The 17,492-nt window shown below is 38.1% G+C and overlaps 1 pseudogene across 1 annotated transcript; it reads left to right on the top strand.

Annotated features, from left to right (window-relative positions):
- Positions 1-5,893: 5,893 nt before the first annotated feature.
- LOC146524584 (uncharacterized) lies at positions 5,894-17,004 on the top strand (annotated as a pseudogene). The gene is made up of 15 exons (XR_014869833.1): positions 5,894-6,246; positions 6,340-6,430; positions 6,580-6,808; positions 6,878-7,175; positions 7,290-7,429; positions 7,504-7,623; positions 8,364-8,408; positions 8,532-8,668; positions 13,320-13,330; positions 13,543-13,818; positions 14,529-14,816; positions 14,888-15,054; positions 15,142-15,234; positions 15,316-15,360; positions 15,470-17,004. The product of XR_014869833.1 is annotated as an uncharacterized LOC146524584 (transcript).
- The last annotated feature ends 488 nt before the right edge of the window (positions 17,005-17,492 follow it).

The raw sequence follows: 17,492 nt of genomic DNA, 5'->3' as shown, positions 1-17,492 counted from the left end.
CATCAGTATAACTGTTATAGCCCAAAATTAGATAATATGTATGTATTAAGTCTATAATAACTACATAAATTGCAAAAAAGTACAATACACTACAAAAATTGGTAGGTTTTTAAAAATATATATATTTCTAGTTAGAGAAATTTAAGAAGTTTGTAAATACAAAAAAAGTTGCACAAAATAGTTTCTAACAACAGGAAATTTATTTTGAGTGTCTTCATAATTTTATTTTTGAGATACACCAATTTTTTATATACTGCTGGAAAAATGAAAAAAAATATCATAATACAAATTTGCAAAAAAACAGCATGTACATCAAAATAAACTATTTTCAGCAGTGCAATTTGAGTTCTAAGCATCCCAGAAACTATTCAGAAAAGTATGAAGTCAAACATGACTTTTAAAAACACCAGTACAGGCTTATAAGGCTCCGAAGGTAAAAAAAAAAAAAAAAAAAAAAAAAAAAAAAAAAAAAAACTCCGACCGGTTTTAAATGGTTAAAGCAGCAGCAGACAGGTGTATGTCTGTTTGTGTGTGTGTGTGTGGTGCCACTGGATGGTGTCGCTATAGCAACCAGGCCTACACCTGCCTGCTTAATGAGCTCTGTCTGTCACTGCCAAGATTAATCTTAAAACTTATGTTTCAACTGCTGCTGTGTGCACAGTGTTTGCTCTACAGCCACCATTTTACCCTCAAAACGTAGCCATCGTTGTTGTCTTTCCAACAGCATGGCTTCCAAAGCTCAGAGATGCAAACTTTTTGAACTGTGTGGATCCAAGGGGAGGGATAATCCTCAAACTGACCCATAGAAATACATTATATTTTCAGTCAGGAGTTTGTTTCAACAGCAGGAATGACCCCACTCTTTAAATTGCCTATGGACTATGACTCTTACACCTGAGGGGGAAATGGACTGACTGAAGGCAGGGTGTTCATAAAAGATAACTGGTTCTTTGAGGAAATTAAGGCAGTAAGAAATAGCATAAACAAATTATCCTGTAAAAATGAGTTCAGAGCCCTAGAAACAACCTGTCACAGGTGAAAGTGACCCAGGGTAAGCAAAAGAGCATTTGTCCCCATAGGGGGAGAGTTCTAACTATTATAAACTCCCTAGACTCCTTTCAACACCCCAGCTTTCTCTGTGAACTCAGAAATTACAGTAATTGGCATTGGTGTATTATTTGTTGTCATAGGAATTGTACTGGTGTAAAATTTAAAAAGTGCCATAAAATGTCCTCAGACTGCTGCCTCACCTGCACTTGCGTCTCATTACAGTGTAAGTATTCTCTAAAGTTTGCATTAATATCAATTGTTTATTTGAAAATCCTTATTCCAAGTTGCAAATTGCTTGGAAGTAGTGCAAAGAAAAGACTTGGTCTGAATAGAGTCCGTGTGTGAGTGGCCTTAAGTGGTGGAGGTTACTCAGATTGGTGAGGTGGGTGGTCAGGGGTGGGTTGTGTGGGGATAGTGTTTGTTAACAGTCTGAATGGCCCAGGGGAGGAAGCTGTTTGTGAACTCTCTCATTTCTCCTGAGGTAAGACAAATATGTACCACTCACAGATAATGTTGCCAGTTTTACCGATCATAATGGACAATTTACTGTGTGTTTCACACCTCCATACCTTCAGCTCCATACGTCACTTATTTGGGGTATTTATTATTACAATTTGAAGAATGCTGTGAATGTTTCAGAGATTATTTATACAGTAAAAATGCAAACATAAATGCAAAACAAATAGTATTCTGACCCTGTGTTTATGTATGTAAGCCCAAAGTCATGTAACAGTCTTGTTTTATTGAATTGAATTGAATTGAATTGAATTGAATTGTTTGTTTGCATTACATAAAGATGTTTGACTATACAATTAGTAACAATAAGAATAAATCATCAATGATCTGAAAGCTTAATTGGAGGAGGAGAAAGGAATGAAAATAATGGTCCAAGTTAATTGTTTTCACATACTCAGAACGAGTCCTTGTGGTTACTAAGCTGATTCTCAGACATAAAGTCAAGGGAATATCCTTTTAATTAACAATTACTAGGGTTCAGAAAATAATTTCCTTAAATATAAGTAAAGCATTTGTATAGCGCTTTACTCAGTCCCTAAGGACCCCAAAGCACTTTACTCTACATTCAGTCATTCCCCCATTCACACACTGGCAATGGCAAGCTACATTGTAGCCACAGCTGCCCTGGGGCACACTGACAGAGGCAAGGCTGCCGGGCAATGGCGCCACCGGGCCCTCTGACCACCACTAGTAGGCAAACATGGAATTAGTATCTTGCCCAAGGATATTTGGCATGCTGCCAAGAGGCAGCCTGGGATCGAACCACCAACCTTCTGATTAGTGGCTGACCTGCTCTGCCACCTGAGCTACAGCCACCCCTAAGTACTCAATTTAGGTCACATTTTATTGAACAGTCAGAGTTATAAAAACCTGTTCAGTGAATAAATTGAACAACATAGACCACATAATATTTGGCACTCTACCATCCAAACATTTGCTCATTATGCTGCAGCTGAAGCTGAATGGGAATTTTCTGCAGAGCATGAACTACACATAAAGGTGTTATAGTCAATCAGAGGGTGCATGAAAGTTAATTATAGTTTTGCAGGAGAAGGATATATAAGGGGTAACTGTGGCTGGTTATTATCCTGAAAAAAGCCCCAACCTGTTGGAAAACTATACAATATTGCATATAAAGAAAACTATGCTATCACTGTGATTTTTTTAAAATTACATTCATAATGGTTTTACAGGCTGGACAATAATAACCACCTTATTGAGGACAGTTATTATGTATGTTCTTGAGGCCTTTTGATCAGTTCCTATCAGGTTTTACAGTTTGGATCGTATAAACACTCAAATAGAGGAGGAATTTATAACATTAGGAAAAGATTTTGTGGCATTTTGATATGCTAAATGGTCTAAAAGGTATGTTCATTTTAAAAAAAGCTATGGTAGTTTTCCCAAACGTTGATTCTTTTCATCTGGACCTAGCGTTTTCAGGGGGAGAAACATTTCATCACTTGGATTTCCTTACCTGGATGATTGAGCATGCATTAAAACAAACAAACAAACAAACAAACAAACAAACAAACAAACAAACAAACAAACAAACAAACAAACAAACAAACAAACAAACAGACAGATTTAATTCCTCCTTTGCAATAATCTGACAAATATGGGTTTGGGTTAAAATAGGATAACAGTGGAGGAGTACAGCTCATTTTGGAAGAGGCAAGTGGGAAGGTTAAGATGTTTTGGGCATGTGCCTAAATGGGAAAGTGGATATATTGGACACATTAGACAGGGGGTGTTGAATATGGAGCTGCCAGGCAGGGGGACAAAAGGAAGACCTCAGAGGAGGTTCATGGATCTAGTGAAGCAGGACATGCAGAGGGTTGGTGTGACAGAGGATGCTAGAGATAGGGTGAGATGGAGGCAGATAATTTTTTGCTGATGTGATAACCCTCTAAAGAGAGCAGCCGAAAGAAGAAGATTCAAGTATATAACATATATACAGTGTTGGGAAGGTTACTTTTAAAATGTATTCCATTACAGAATACAGAATACATGCCCCAAAATGTATTCTGTAACGTATTCCGTTACGTTACTCAATGAGAGTAACGTATTCTGAATACTTTGGATTACTTAATATATTATCATGCTGTTTACAACTATGTGAATGTACTATTGCTGTGATTTATTACTGTTCCTGCAGGTCCGCGGCTCCGAACCGTAGTAAACGGACCTCTGACTAATACGGTGGGTTCTGAAGCGCCTTGAGGCGACATTTGTTGTGATTTGGCGCTATATAAATAAAATTGAATTGAATTGAATTGAATTGTGTCGGGCTTGTAGCCGAAAACTAGCTTTACTTTGTTGTCTGGGTCAACTTTGCTAGCGAGAGACAGAGAGTGGCCTTGAAAGGCTGCTCCAACAGAACTTATTGTTTTTGGAGGAAAACACGAACACGGTGTACAGTCGAGTCTTAATAGCTTACTTACAAGTGGGCTTGTCAGGCACTCTTCTTGGCTGCAGTGGTTATTATTATATTTACATGTTTCCAGCTCCCGTTTTTGCTCGATGACAGCTCGTATTTTTCCTTTTTCTCCCTCCCTCGCTCACAGACACATAACGGGTATGGCAGTCCATTCTCCCTGCAGCACGGACTACACTGCCCATGAGGCTAAATTCTTGTAGCATTCTGCCTATTAGCTTAGCACAACAACAACAGGCGCTCTCTCACCCAGGAAACACGCAGAAAGAGAGAGCGTCACCCTGTAACCATGGCAACCGTAACGCTGCCGCCGGTGTTGTGCCAAAGTAGGTATCCCCGACAGAATTTGTTTCCCCTGTGCTGGGAGCACGCAAGAAGTACTGATGTTTTCATTTTGTGAAAAATTAGTATCGTTACATTACCATTCAGTTTGAGGGTTACAACAGAAAATTATATATTTATTGCTCACGGGTGTCAGGTGGGATTATTTTAATAAACCATTAACATTTTGGCTGATAACTATTTTTATTCTCCTGTAACTTTACTATATAAAGAGCTAAATCCTCCAAAGTTTCAGGAGTAATGCGTCATAATAAGAAGTCTTTGTGAACGAAAAATCAGCAATGCTGGATACTGTTTGTCCGTGATTTACACAGGGGGAACAAATTGTGGCAGGATCAGCCTGATATTATTTGTATCCCACTATAACTTCGTTGTATAAAGAGCTAACATCTCAAAAATGTCAGGAGTAGTTAGTCATTATAAGAAGTGTTTGTAAACTAAAAATCAACAATGTGGGATACTGTTTGTCCGTGATTTGGACAGTCCAGCGTGTGCTCCCGACGCAGGGGAAACAAATTCTGTCGGGGATACCTAGTTTGGCACGACAACGGCGGTACATGTATTCCGTTACTCCCCAACACTGCATATATATATAGACCCCCCGACCCCCTTCTTCCTAATGAGCAAGGAAAATGACGTCGGAGTTTCCACCCGTGATTGCTGGGAAGCGTCCCACCTCGCATCCCCGGGGGTTGTTTATACTCCACCCAGGAGCAGTGTTGCCAACTTAGCGACTTTGTCGCTATATTTAGCGAGTTTTCAGACCCCCTAGCGACTTTTTTTCTAAAAAAAAGTCGCTACCTAAGCGACTACTTTAGGTAGTCGCTACCTAAAGTCGCTAAAAGTTTACCTTTTTTTCTAAAAAAAAGTCGCTAAAAAAAGACGTGAAAGACATAACAAAAAACAATAATTGCTAAAAGAAATTTAATTTGTAGTTCTAAATAAACTCTAAATGCATTTAGGACGTTTTTTGCTCACTTTATGTCTCATCCACGATGTTATTTCTCTCTCCAGCAGCGTAGGTTACAATTACATTAGCATGACCAATTATGCAAATTAGGTGATGACGTCATTTAGCGACTTCTAGCGACTTTTAGGACAACCAATAGCGATTTTCCTTACTGAGGAGTTGGCAACACTGCCCAGGAGCTACAGGGACAGGGACGGATTGGTGGAGACGTGCGCACAGCATATACACAGTCAGATACGTTGCTACAATTATTTTGCTGTAAGTACATAAACTTTGCTATGTAGTTTTTTAAGTAGTGTTTTTGTGTGCAAAAAGTTACACATCGTTTGTGTCAGTCCAAGTTTACATCATTAAAATACCCTCAGAACAAAACCGCGGTTAAGTGAGCCCTCACATGCGAAGTTGCAGTAAAGCTAGCTGCACCGGCAGCCGCACCTACAATATCGTTGCACTTTTCTTATTTATACATATATATACCTGACCTTATCCCCAACTAAACAAAATTTCAGTATTGCAGCACTGTATTTTTGATATTGTCTATTTTTTTTATGTTATTACAGGGAAACTTTAAGAGGTGACGCAAATATTTTACTGGATTCTTACTCTGGGTCACCCCTACTCTTCCTCTTCTGCCACAGCTCTCCAATATCATTAGTGAGTTATTCTTATACATTAACACTACCTCCACCTGTCTCTTCTTCTCGTGCATACTGGCTATTAAAGGCTCATCAGCTTCTATACAAACTGAGGAGGTGTGCTATGGCAGCAGGTGGCAGTTTCCATCTAATTACCCTTACTTTATAGTGGACCGATATACTTTAATCAAAGTAATGGGGGATCTGTGAAAGTTGTAATTAAAGATGGGAAGGCGAGCAGCTTCAGGTTCTATGTGACTATTATAGATCTGGAATATGATACATTTAAGGCTTCTGTTTAAAAGTAGTAAACTATTTTGAGGACAATAAATAGAACCTGTTTTAACCCGAGGTAATGTGTAAATATATATGTGCTGTCTATCTTTCAGGCAACAGACGCAGGCTTCAGAGTCTCTCCTGGCTCAATTTATCTTACAGACGTGACAGAAAGAGATAAAGGAATTTATTTACCGTCATCTGGTGGCCATCAGCATCACAATGTTGTTGAACTGAGTCTTGGGTGAGAATTTGGGCTGTACTTTATATTTACATCAAAAATATATAGGTATGTGTTTAGCTACTTGTTCCTAAATACAAGTCCATTTTTTTTTCTTAATGTGCATTTTAAGAATGTGCCAAAAAGGTCACAAGGGATTACTACTATACTTGGGAGTACTCTATCCCTAGACGGGCTGAAATCCTGGAGTTTATTCCCCTTCACAGTCTGGACCAGCCAAAGATCCTGTGGAATCGCACAGACTCAGAGAAAAGTAGGGCATGGGTGGAAAAACATAAGTGAGAGCTATCTTATCTCAGGCAGACAATGGCTGCTACAACTTTACAGGGTGCTGCTACAAGGTGTGCAGTACAAGCTGATGTGAGATTTCTGCATTTTACCAGATTAGATGTTCTTATGAAGTCTGATCTGTGTCACTAACAGAACTAACACTTCACTTGAATGCAAAGACAAATGAGCGCTTCGTCGTTCCATACCTTCACACCATTAAGATGTGGGCTGTGACTTTTACGCCTCAAGGGGAAATGGAACCCAGAACACTGATGAATGGCAGTCTGATCATAAAAGATAATTGGTTCTTTGACAGAATTCAGACAGTCATGGATGGCATAGAAAGGAATGCTATAGAAACAATAGACTCTGGCACCTTGGAGTTCAGACACCCAGAAGGCGACCTGGCCTTGAGTGGACAGCTTGAAGCGAATCGAGGTGAGCAAAAGAGCATTTTTCTCCTCATGGGTGGAAAAGTACTAATTGTCCTAATTTAACATCAGCCCCACACACTCTACACAATATTCCCTAACTTTGTCTGTCCTTTTACAGCATTTATGTCAGAGAGTACATTACTCACTGTTATTGCCTTGGTTGCCATCATTGGGATCATCTGCATTTGCTGGTCTTGTAAAATGAACTGCCAGTCTTCTCAGACTGAAGGCTCACCTGAACCTAATGTATATTATCATGTAAGTAGTCTTTCAAGTGGAGATTAATAACAGCTGTTTTAACATTTGATTAAATTTCCTTATTTCAATTACAGGATCAGGATCAACCTACAGGTCAACGTTATTCAGGTGAACCACCTCCTCCATATTGGTCCTGTCAGCCCATGAATTTTCATGTTTCTGAACAACCTACGGGTACCTCGTCTGAGCCACCGGTGGGTGTAAAGCTTGATTTATACTTTTATACTGTTTTGAAAACAAGTAATCTTTGTGTTTTGGCCTGCTGATCGCATGCGTTTGCTATGATGTGTCTTCTCTTTATGTAAGTCTTATTTTATAGAATCTTTAAGAATCATTAATATCTCAATGTATCTAACTGCCTCAGATACATTGAGATATTAATGATTCTTTTTTGCTATATTTGTTTGATCATTATTTTTGTTCCTGAATATGAAGTTTCTTCTTTCAGTCAGTCTTTTTAGCAATAAAGCTTCTTATTATGGCCTGTACTGTTGTAACCAGCCTGTGCTCGAGGAATTCTAATGGAACGAAGAAATTTTAAGAAATAAACAAATATTTTGAAAACAAAACAAAAGAAACTATTACTTTTCCACAGCACACACATGTCATTTGTCTCATCTGAACTGCCTGCCGAATTCATATAATAGCTCAATTTGTAATGTGTTTTTTCACACAATCATGATTGTTAATTTTACAATTATTTTCAGAGTTAGGTTACTTTAAAAAGAAACAAATAGAAGGTATGGTAAAAAACACAGCATAAATCACAAAATCTATTATGAAGCTATATTGTCTTTTTACTTGAAAGCATTAAACTGTAGCCCCAAAATTTTAAGTGCAAATTCCCTTAAAACCGAAGTAGGACAAAATGTTATCACTAGAAAAATCCTTCTTGCTATGTGGACTGATGTATATATATTTTTTCTTTTCACAGGCATATCATGAAGTAAGTATCCATGTGAACCCATTTCAGCCTGAGGTACAAAAACAAACAGAATTCCCCCATGCACTCCCAGAAACCAGAGAAAGGCTGACTCATTTTGCTCATTGATCTAATGTACCTTTCTTTTCTTTTTCTTTCTTTTTTCTCTGCTGTCTCCAGGTTGCACTTCCAGGAAGGTGGGATTCCACTCCACATCCCTCAGTCAGCTCAGACCCCCTCCTCTCAACCCTGGAACCACACTTTGATCTGGAAGGAGTAACAGTTCCCTCTGCACCTCCTCTTAGTTCAGAGTTTTAGAGCTTAAGTTCAGATGTTGTTTTTTGCACTCAAACTGAGATATATTTTAACTATTATAAATTATTCTCTGTTATCTATGGTTTGTTCCTCCTATTTCAAACATGCAGCAGTCTACCCCCTTAAAAAACTCAAAAACAAAACAACATATATTAATAATTCTTCTTGACCTCACCTCAACCCTCAGATCATGTTGTATGTGTTAAACAGGTAATCTTCTGTACGGATTGGCAAAGTTTTATCTTCTTATGCTCCTCTCTCTTCTGGAGTCCCACAGGGTTCCACTTCGGGTCCCCTTTGATTTGCATCTGCTGTAAGCTACATGCTAACTCTTGGGCACATCTTGGCCTAAAGTGTCCGAGATCGTCACTTCTCTGCAGACAATACACAACAAACTCAATATACGAGACGTCATAACAGGATATAATGTCCAATCTGGAAGGAAGGAACTGGATGTCCAATTTTTTTTCTGAAACGGAATAATGGAATTTATTGTATTTACATCCTCTCCACCCAGCACAAACTTTTTGTGTTGGAATCCAATTTCTCTTTTGATTTGCACGTGTCTAAAGTTATGCAGTTGTTTTTTTTTATTCATCTTAGACAGATATCTGTCTAAGCTGAATAAGCTGCTCTAAGCTGCTCATTCCAACTCAGAAAAAGTTATTCGTGTTTGTATTTCTTGAAGATTTGGCTGCTGTCATGTTGTTAACTCTTACAGCATTCATCATAACATCCTCAGACTTCAAAATGCTGCTGCAGGCTTTTAATATATAGAAAAAGAAGCAGTAATGTTACACCAGTCCTCACATGCTTTCACTGGCTACCTTTTTGTTGTAGAACTAATATGAAGATTTTATTGGTGGTTTTTAAGGCCTTAGGAAGCTCCTGTCTATATCTGCTGCTGACGCCATGTGACCCTGGCTGTTGCCTGAGATCTTCCCCCATGGCCTTGGTTAGTGTTGACTTGCCTGTCCACTAAATGCGATTAAGCCTTTCCAATTTAGGACCCACTGAAGATCTGGGGGTATTTTTTTGAAGAATAGCTTTTATGTTTTTTTATTTAAAAAAGATGCACATCTAAATGCAATGCAAGTATTACTCTCACTGTATATTTTTGTATGTAAGTTCGAACTTTTATAACCTTTTTGTGAAAACTGAAAAAGTTTTGAGACACTTGTTTTGTGTCAAATTGTGATATTTTTCTATGGTCTAAATCTGTTATTTAAAAATGCACATCTAAATGCAATGCAAGTATTATCCTCACTGTATTTTTTATAGATTATGTAAGCTGGAACCTTTATAACCTTTTTGTGTTACTTTGACAGAAATGCTTTGTTCATAAAATATATGTCAAAATCTGGTCTTTCTTTATGGTCACTTTTACTGGTTAGTTTTTCAGTTTTATAAAATCTGAGTTCTTTTATGAGTAAAGAGGCCCATAAAATATGGAAGGTGCATAACTGACCCCATATATATATTTGCTATTTAGCGTCAACTCTGTTACAGCCAAAGCTGAATGGGCATATTATGTAAATCTACACATAAAGCTTCCATAAGTCACTCAAAGGGTACATGGAGCTTAAGTCTATTAAAAGGAAATTTCACTCAAAACCAAAATGAGTCTTGTAGTGGCAGAAAAGCTTGGAGATTACCAAAGTAATTAGATTCTGTTTCAACTTCATTTTCGTAGAAGTGTTTCAAGATTCATCTAGAAATGTTGACTTAATTCTTAAAATTAAAGATGACAATAAAAGATATCCAAGATGAAAGTCAAGATACTATTTCGACTTTAATCTCAAATTTTCCAATTAATTCTCCAAAATAGTATTTCAATGAGAAATTCAACATACAAATTTGAGAATAAACTTGAAATACTATTTTGAGATTAAATTCAACTTAAATTCAAATTTAACTTTTTTCTCAAAATAACATTTTAAAATTTGTCTTGAAATTTTGATTTCATTCTAAAAAAAATAATAAAATAAACTCCCCTCTCGACTTCCAGGCCATACTTGGCACAGATGTTCCTGTATACTATGCTGGCCACTTGGTTATGGCGTCCCATGTAGGCCCTGCCTGTCAGCATCTTGCATCCTGCTGTTATGTGCTGGATTAGCTCAGGGGCATCTTTACACAGTCTGCACCTGGGGCCTTGCCTGGTGTGATAGACCCCAGCCTCTATGGATTTTGTGCTCAGAGCTTGTTCCTGTGCTGCCAATATCCTTTGTGCTGACTTTAAGTCCAGCTTTATCCAGCCACTGGTAGGATTTCTGGATGTCAGTCACCTCCTCTATCTGCCGGTGGTACATGCTGTGCAGGGGCCTATCCTCCCATGATGGTTGAAATTCTGCAGCTCGGGTCATAACTTGCACTTCGTCAAGAGCTCATATTACCCCAGTTCTTCAGCAGCTTCACTGGTTGCCCATAGAAGCCAGGATAAATTTTAAAATCTTACTTCTTACATACAAGTGTATCCATAAATCTGCTCCTTCATATTTGTGTGACCTGCTCCATATCACCACTGTTTCCCGCCTTCTCAGATCATCATCTGCTATTCATCTTACTGTTCCGTCCTCACACCTTATTACTATGGGGAACAGAGCTTTCAGTCGCTCTGCCCCCCTGCTCTGGAGCTCTCTTCCTCCTGCACTAAGAAATATTGACTCCCTTTCCGTATTTAAGACACACATCTGTTTAAACTGGCTTATTCGCTTTAATGCTGATTGTATCTGTTGTCAAGTTCTGTTTTGTAATTTTAACTTATTTTATGTATTTTATGACTACTGTTCCTTCTATTAATTTTGTTTTTTGTAAGGTGACCTTGGGTTTTTGAAAGGCGCCCTCAAATAAAATGCATTATTATTATTATTATTATTATTATTATTAAATTTAATAATAATAACAACAACGACAACAATTAACCTTTAATAAAAAATATTATTATCGTTCGCTAATCCTTTATCGAAGTGAGGGGATGAGGCCGAGTCACACCGAACCCTCTTGTTCGATATTTTAACAATAATTTCCGTAAAACCCTTAAACGCATCACGAGTGCACTGAAGGAAACGCCCTTTGGGTGGACTCACAAAATGTTCCTCCGTTTTGCTACTTTAACAACGTACCGGCGCGTATTAACTTTGTAACCTTCTTCTACTACCCATGTATTTATGTAGGGTAGGTGTAATTTGAAGTCTATATACTAAAAGAGGCACAAATGACCCCCAAACGCTGGGTGCTTTGTGCCTAACTGTTTATTCGCTGAATCCCTGCACATCATCATGATCTTGTTGCTGCTTCTAGTTGCCAGTCTTGTAGTGATGGGTCGTTCGCGAACGAAATGGCTCTTAGAGCCGACTCTTTGAAGTGAACGACGCGAGCCGGCTCCTTATTGGGAGCCGTGAGGTTTTTTTTGTTTTTTTTTCTTTCTCTCACCCTCTCTCTCGCCCTTTTTTCCGCTAAACTCCGCATGCGCGGCCTGTACTTTGCGCTGGGCAGAGGGGGGAGGGGCGTTAGTTACACTCCCAGTAGCACAGGAACAGAGCCAGAGAGAAAGAGAGCGAGGGACAACAACGTCACATTAGAAAGGTATAGTAATCATCCGCTATTTTCAGTTGCAGATGATAAAGGATTCAGAAATCATGCAGGCCCATATGACAGAGAATGTGCATCTTCTTTTTGTTTTAATATTTAAATTTATATTTAATTGTGTTGTGGTTTGCAGTGTTTTGTGTTGTTTCACGTTAAATTTGTTTAAAAGGAAAAAGCTGAAAATTTAAATAGTTAAAAGTTTAAAATGTAAATAGTTGTTTTTTGTATTATATGATTTATTTATTACATTTTATGTGGAGTGAATAAATAAAGTATATTTATGGTGGACCTTAGAGACAAAGCACGTACAAACTCCAAAACACGTACAAACTCCTAAGCATGTACAAACTCCAAAACGCGTAAAAACTCAGAAGCATGTACAAACTCCAAAACACGTAAAAACTCAGAAGCACGTACAAACTCCAAAACACGTAAAAACTCAGAAGCATGTACAAACTCCAAAACACGTAAAAACTCAGAAGCACGTACAAACTCCAAAACACGTAAAAACTCAGAAGCACGTACAAACTCAGAATCACGTACAAAAGACAACAGAAGTGCTCCAGGTTTCTAGGGCGAAGTGTTGAGCTTTTGTTACCTAGTGGCTACACAAGCCAGGAAGTATCAACAACTGGATTTGGTGTGTGGTAGTAACAGGTAAATGAACTTTTTTTTTAAATTATTTGAATAAATATGAGTGCTTGTCTATAAATACACAAACAATACACACATGCTTTCAATTGTGTAATTTAAGTGATCTGGGTAGCTCTATTTTGGAAGTTCAGTAAAAGCTAGAAATGTGTTTTGGAGTTTGTATATGCTTTAGAGTTTGTACGTGCTTTGTTTCTAGGGGCCATATATAAACATATATAAATAAAACCACTTTTTTTTACATTAGTAATTCCTTTTCTGCATAATTTTATATTATTGTTAATGATTAAATAATTAAAGCAACAAAACAACCTGAAGAGCCGGTTCGGAGCCGAAAGAGCCGGCTCTTTTTAGTGAGCCGAGCCGAAAGAGCCGGATCTCTAAAAAGAGCCGGAAATCCCATCACTACAGTCTTGGTGTTGGTAAGTAAGGAAGCTCATTTCCACGTTAGTAAAGCAGCTTAAATAATGCTGAACTCTGGGACTCAGCATCAGTGCTCAGCATCACCCTTTATTATTGTATTTAACTCCGATAACACGGTATAATTATGAACATGTCAATGTAAATATGCCAGAATTAGCAAAAAATAATTTGCAATAATAACATGCATTAATAATTTTTCTCTCCTCTCCAGGCCTTGCAAATGTTGAAAATTATGAAGTGGAGTATGGAAACAGATTCAGGATGAGGGTGTCGAGAAGGGTTCACTTTATCGAGTTCATCCCCAAGAACAAATCAGAAGGGACGATCTTGTGGGAACGTGACGAAGATCAGCCCAAAGAGGGCAGTAGATGGAAGATGACTGAGACCTTATATACCATCAGTTCTTTAGCCCAAAAAGACAGTGGCCGCTACATATTCAAAGACAACTATGGGGAATTGATGCATGCGAAGATCATTGACGTAAAAGGTGTGGATCTTTTTAGTCCTTGATTTATCTAATGTTTTTTTCTTTTTCTACAAGTGTGCTAAACTTTTACCACAAGCCTATAGTTAGATTGACCTACAAAACAATAAGAGCGTAACACTAACAGCATATTTAAAGTCTCTAAAGCCAAACTGCGGTATATAACATATATGCTTTTAGTTAAGTCATATAGCTGTATACTCTGTAAACTGGATTTTATAAAGTCCACCAGAGCAATGCAAATCTAAAGCTCAATAAAGGACAAGTGGGTTGGTTCGTTTTAACCCTTTTTAAAAGGACAGGTTCTGGTTTTATGGAGATTCTCACAGCTCATCTTCAGAAGCATCATACACGACAGTAACTTAATTTTCCTTAAATCGGACACAAACCCCCCCAAAGAACTTACACCAGGAACCAAGACAAAGTGGAACACATCATATACTTAAAAACCCCGTCCACTGCAGGGGAAATCACGATGTGCAACTGAGGGGGAAACGCTGATAAAAGTCCTATAGACACCCTACAATGAGTTGAAATATTAACTTGTTATTTATTTCTCCATATGTAATTTTTGTCATTTGTATTGTGTCACTTTGTATGTCCCTCACGATTTCTCGTCGTCAACACCTCCCCTAGAGCTGCCCCTGCTTACTACAGATTCCTCATGCATTAGTGCATTAACTTAAAAAGCACTTTAATATTTTCTTTATCAGAGGTCACAAAGAGCTATACCCTGGAGACTAATGAAGTCCTGAACATCACTTTTGATCTGGAACCGCACTCCTGCAACATTTACTTCTTCCTTGGCGAAAACAGTAAGACTGCGATAGTCCTTAAGGGCAGGCTGCAGCATGATCTGAAACAAGTGGATTGCGTGGGGTTTGAGCTTTTAAAGCCATGTGGGATTGTACACAAGGCCATCCAAAAGACATGCAGTGGACGGTTTGAAGTCAGAGATGATAATGATGACAAAGCCTTGGTAGTGTTCCTGGAAATGGAAGGTAAATAAACTAAGATCATTTTCATTATACAGTATAGTTTGCTTTGGGCTGATTAACGGACTTCGTTTCAGAGCCACAGTTCAGTCAGGCTTACCTCGGTATTGGTGGTGGTGCGTTGTTCTTCACACTGTGCTGGTGTTGCTGCAAGTACTGCTGTTGTGGTGAGAGCTCCTCAGCAAATGACAACTCAGAAGAAGCTGCAGAGAATGATAGCGAGCCTGCTGTGTATTACCATGAGGTGAACATGTTCTGCTATTTTTTTTGCTTTTTGTGTATTTATTTATTTTTAGTTGTGTTTATATTGTCTGTTTAAATCAAACTGCAGTTTGAGCCTGTGGGTCCGGGATCAAACCAGCGCTGTGAACTCTCTAATCCACCCAACACTGATGAGGCTCCTGATGCTCCAGTTGACCCGCTGGTTAGTGTATGAACTCAACTCCTGAGCCATTTTTATTCTCCTCTCTTTCCTGCTATTAATGTGTGTTGTTGAACTCTGCAGATACACAGTTCTGCTGCTATGGATGCTCCACCTGCTTATTGTGAAGTAAGACCTAAGTACATGTTCAATGCAGTTTTGAAACTTCTTTAAACTTAGAAACGAGACTTGGTTTAAAGGCTAAATGTGCAGTGACACGTCTGTCTTTTTCCTCCAGGTTACACCGCCGGCGAAGCAGGAAGAGGCTCCAACCATCACTCCCACCTCCGACTCTGAGCCACGGTTTGAATTGAAGGGGACAATTTTCAATTCTGGTCCGCCACTCAGCTCAGCCTCAACGTACTGTGATGTTTATACCTCAGAAAAATTCAACTTCTTCTAAAAGTCTTGATTTTGAACTGTGTTCTTTAGTATGGTGACGAAGGGATAATTTGACATTTCAGGGAATAGGATTGCCTGACATCTTTGAGCCAAGAAAAAAAATTATTTTGTAACCACTGGTAAATTTACAAATTTATGTTTCTACAGATAGTTTTTTATGGATAAAAAAACCCCTTTAGAACCAAAAACATTTTGAAGCTTGTATCTTCACTGCTGCCTGCTGTAGTTCCATATTTATCAAGGAGAAAGAAAATATGTATTTTCAGATCTTCCTCTGTCTTTTTGTTTTTTATGTTGTGATTTTTAAGGGATACTGCACATTAATTAACACTACTGTAAATACATTTTTCTGTTCTCTATAGTTCTGTCAGGAATACGTTATGCATTACAGACCACTGTGAATGTGATATTTTCAGGGATGATATATGTAGTAGACACGCTGCAATAACTTTAAAACTGAGGTTTTACAGTTAAATGTGGAATCTGAGTCATATTAACTTAAATAAGGGAACTGTTTTTAGCTCCTGAGAAACATGCATTCACAGTTTGTATGAAATGTGAGACTGCTAATGAAGACGCTTATTTTAGACTTTTTTTGTTATTGTTGCTTGTATGAAGAGTTCATATCTTAGTATTTAATCATATCTTGTACACAAAAAGCAAACTTAGAAATGCAAGGGCCATCAATATGGAAATATTTCTATGCCTTACCAAAGACCTACCCTCCTGACATGTGGTTTATGTTTTGTTTTTATATATTTGATGTATTTGTGTCCATATGTGGTAACTTTTGATCTGTCACATTTAGTTACAAGTGCAATACCCCTTCATCCTGTGAAAGTACTGTCGATTGTGTGTATTGTGTGTATGTTATTTCAGCACTTTCTAAGAAGACTATATGCTGTAAAACCTTTTAAAAAACCCTTATGGACATATCAGCATGTATTTAGACATCTGTTACATTAAAGCTAGCATTATCCTACCTCTACAACTTGTTTGGTATTTGCATTTGTTCCCCTGCACAGTTTACCTTCACTAATACTTAAAGCACCTCCAACAGTGTCACCAGAGAGCCAAAAGCTCATCCAAGCACATAAATTCCTTTCTGCCATAGCAGCTGGTTCACAGAAGACAGGAAGCAGAGCAGGACTCGAACTACAACTGAGGCTTTTCTGTCTTGAGAAGAAAAACAACAGAACCTCAGACCTGTCTGACACGCAAAACAAGTAGTCCTGTGTAGAGACATTTAAAAAGGTTTATCAGCTCATACTTTAAGAACTGGAGTATGCGTTCAAACTAACTTTGTAATAGCAGAAGAAACACACCAAATAAAACTCTAAGCACTAAAACCTCATGTGACTCATTTAATTTCTTAAAGTTACTTAAAATTAATATGTTTTTGTTTAGCCTTTTCCCACAATAATTGGCAATCTCTGTGTAGATTATATCAGAGACGTGGGACTCCTAGGCTATAGTATGTATGCTATTGTATAACAAAAATGTGAAAATATCCACTTCCATTCTTTCACAGCTTGAGTTAGGGTTTGTTTTGCTTTTGTTTTTGGGGAAGTGTAACAAGAAGATTTTCTTTTAAGTGACTAAGAAAAGTTTGGAGGGAGTTGCAAAATCTGCATTTATCTGTGTTTTGGACACCTGGTGAACATATGCCCAATATTTAACGCTCTCTAAATTCTGTTAAGGGAAACAGCTGGCTCTTTAGGTGCTCTAAAGTGTTCATAAGCTAGCTGCTGAATCGGTTTGCCATTTCTGTATAATTAAGTGAAGTTGTGGCCTGGGAAATCCAAATGCATAAAAAGGGTTGCAGAGCTGTGAGAGGAAGAGCTGGTGTCTAATTCTTG

The sequence above is a fragment of the Neolamprologus multifasciatus genome, chromosome 2 (assembly GCF_963576455.1).
Source record: "Neolamprologus multifasciatus chromosome 2, fNeoMul1.2, whole genome shotgun sequence".
NCBI lineage: Eukaryota > Metazoa > Chordata > Actinopteri > Cichliformes > Cichlidae > Neolamprologus > Neolamprologus multifasciatus.
The sequence above is the reverse complement of the archived record's forward strand: the minus strand, read 5'-3'. Positions and strand labels throughout refer to the sequence as shown.